The sequence below is a fragment of the Podarcis filfolensis genome (assembly GCF_964270895.1).
Source record: "Podarcis filfolensis genome assembly, chromosome: 12".
Taxonomy (NCBI): Eukaryota; Metazoa; Chordata; class Lepidosauria; order Squamata; family Lacertidae; genus Podarcis; species Podarcis filfolensis.
This window is the reverse complement of record NC_139614.1, coordinates 46,844,397-46,847,932: the sequence shown is the minus strand read 5'-3', so window position 1 is coordinate 46,847,932 and position 3,536 is coordinate 46,844,397.

The window sequence follows — 3,536 nt, the reverse complement described above, 5'->3', positions numbered from 1 at the left end:
TTCACTTGGATCAATGCCACACACAAAAAAAAGATAGAGTCAGAAGGGACCATGAGGGTCATCTAGTCCAACCTCCTGCAATGCAGGAATCTTTTTCCCAATGTGGGGCTCAAATCCACAGCTCTGAAATTAAAAGCTTCATGCTCTACCACCTGAGCTATCCTGCAGGTGCTTTGTTCTGGCTGCCTTATGAACCTGCTCTTCACTGATAACTTTCTATAGGATTTATGGTGTTGAATAATAAAAAAAATAACAGTGGAGAGACTGCCAGTGGAACCAGACACTGTGTTATCATGGGTGTACAGTTGTAAGTGGCAGACCTATGTCAAGTTCCCTCTGTGATAAGACACCCTCACTGAAGATGGGTACTTGGAAACATGACCAATATGTTGGGTGTATTAATTGATAGAACTCTCCCGTGAGCCAGTGTGGTGTAGTGGTTAAGAGCGGTAGACTCGTAATCTGGTGAACTGGGTTCGTGTCTCCGCTCCTCCACATGCAGCTGCTGGGTGACCTTGGGCCAGTCACATTTCTTTGAAGTCTCTCAGCCCCACTCACCTCATAGAGTGTTTGTTGTGGGGGAGGAAGGGAAAGGAGAATGTTAGCCGCTTTGAGACTCCTTCGGGTAGTGATAAAGCGGGATATCAAATCCAAACTCTTCTTCTTCTTCTTCTTCTTCTTCTTCTTCTTCTTCTTCTTCTTCTTCTTCTTCTTCCCGGCTTTTCACACACTAGAGGTCTAGACTTACCTATATGTGGCAATGTTTATGATTTCTCATCAGCAAGATGCTGTACTTCTGTGAAGGCTGCACTGGCAGAAAGTCCTTAAACTGTCAGCATCTGACATTCTTCTCTCTCTCTCCAGATTGTTGGTCTCACCAGCCCTCACTGGTTGCTGGGTCACACAGGGCTAGTCTGCCACACACCCCTTTAATGTTTAGGACAGTTACCCCACCTTCCCCCTCCTTTTGCCCCTCCCTTCAGTTGCTATGCATTCTCTGATGCTATGCATTCTGTGATCTCCCAGAAGTGCAACTGCAGGCATCCCCCTGCCCCTTTATGTTAGCTCCAGAAGCATGGTCGCTTCCTCTTAAACCACTCAGCCCAACAAAGAGAAATGATCCTGCTAATATATACATGCTAGCTGCGCACCTCATATTTCTGTAAACAAATGAACAAACAAACAAACCTGATTATAAACCATAATAGATAACTGCAATGGTACTGACCACATTATGTTGTCTGACTTGGCATCAGGCCCCTGTAACATAGTCATATTGGCTATTTTATGATATGAGAAAATCTCTACAAGCTGGCACCAGATTCATCAGTGTTCCTTATGATATAAATATGGCGTCCTAAACTTGATGTGTTAGAGCTGCCATCCCTGAAACACGCCAGCAGCATTCCTAAGACTGGAGCCTTTAGAAATGTCACAGGTCTCTTAAGATGTATAAATGGGCCAATCTTCTGTTGCTAATGGGTTCTTGGACTATCTCATTGCCATTGCACAGAAAACCTTAAGTGGGTTTCTTACTTCTTGCAAAAAGGTTAGGAAGTCACACAGCCACTCAGAATGACTGGAAAGCTCCAGGATCCAGTATCACGTGGAGAGAGCATTTCAACATTTTGCTAGAGCAGCTTTGCTGATTGGTAATGACATTTGAACTTCGAGAATACAGCAGAGGCAACTTTTCTCGTTCACAGCTGTGTGTAGGATGGTGATGAGTTAATGATACGGGAGTTATGATAGAAATTTGCACAGGCTGAAGCATCTTTTTAATTATCCTTTGTTGCTTTGTTCTGGGGGGGGCAGGGAAACCACCAAATGGAACTAAATATAGGTTTAAAAATAAAGTAAAAGATGTTGAAAACAACACAACAGCAGTGGCAACAACAAAGGATAACAATTAACTGTTAAAACCAACCTGTTATTGAGGACAAAAATGATTGCTTCCAAACACTGGGGTGTGTACTGCTAAAGACAATTTAAAATTCATACATCGAGCCTGATTTGTGTAGTGCACTGAAGTACAGTGTAGGGCATTTGGCATGATTGCTAAAGCACTGGATTCAAATCCAAATAGTTAGCTTCAAATCCATACTCGGCCAGAGATAGTGCTGGATTTATGGACCCATTTGCTACAGCAATTTCATGATGTTAGCAAGGCACACCAAAGTTTGCAAATTTCTTTCAGCATATGTGCAAATATTTACAGCAGCTATTGCAGTTCATATCAAACATTCAAGCTAATTTTGATGAAACTGAACAGCAAGCAGAATTTCCTCTACTGGATGTTGAATACAAAACTGTCAAAATAAGGCAGAGGATATTAAAAAAAAAAGCCTATGATGTGACAACACCCAAGCCTTAGACAAACTTTCTTCAAGAGACAAGTTTAGGGTAAATTCATTTATCCCTGTCATGGTTGCTCTTGAGGCCAAACACTAGACAGAAGAACATCATTGTATAGGAGTGTAGCTAGCAATGTTTCCTTTTTGCAAGCAACCAAGGAACAGATTCACAACAGCGTTGAGATGTTGATGCAAGTGTATCAGAAGGATACTGACCTTAGTTTAGTCAATGACCTCTTACACTTACACTTGCATGTCACCTTGAAAAAGAAAATTTAAACCACCAGGATATGTATCAAATAATATTCAAGGAGGAAATTTGGAAATTTTACGGCTGAATTGTAACAAATACCAACTGGGTTTTCTGTGGATTTGTGTTTGTTCTGATTCAGCGATAAACAGCAGGTTTTTGTGGGGAAAGCAGTGGGGCAAAAAAACCAAAAAAAACCCAACCCTCTTCAACTCATGCATAGAAATCACAGGACATGAAGAAGGAGATGTAGAACAGGCATGAGTGTGGATGAGCTATGCATCTCAGCCTCCTGGCACCTGAACAGTAGAATGCTGCAATGTACTATATTGTCTCAAATGCTACTGAGCATCTATTTGCAGCCATTGGGAATGGTCATGATTTGGGACGCAAGTGTCACCAATAAGTTGATGACAGCTTTTTTTTCCTGCAACATCTGAGTCAGGAAGGAGTGTGAGCTCCCGTTGCTCGGTCCCTGCTCCTGCCCACCTAGCAATTGGAAAGCATGTCAAAGTGCAAGTAGATAAATAGGTACCGCTCCAGCGGGAAGGTAAGCGGCATTTCCGTGCGCTGCTCTGGTTTGCCAGAAGTGGCTTAGTCCTGCTGGCCACATGACCCGGAAGCTGTAAGCCGGGTCCCTCGGCCAATAAAGCGAGATGAGCGCCGCAACCCCAGAGTCGGTCACGACTGGACCTAATGGTCAGGGGTCCCTTTACCTTTTATTCTGACTATTACTAATGTTGGATACAACCCATAATCAATATGGAAATGGAAACAAGAAGAATTATCAAATTTATTTTTAGAGAATCAGAAATTACAACAAAAGTATTCATGAAAAAAGAAAGGCAAGTCACCTGCATTTGAGCTGAGATATGGGAAAGGAATTACCGTAATTACCATGCAGCCTGCCGGAGGACCAGAATGAACTGCAA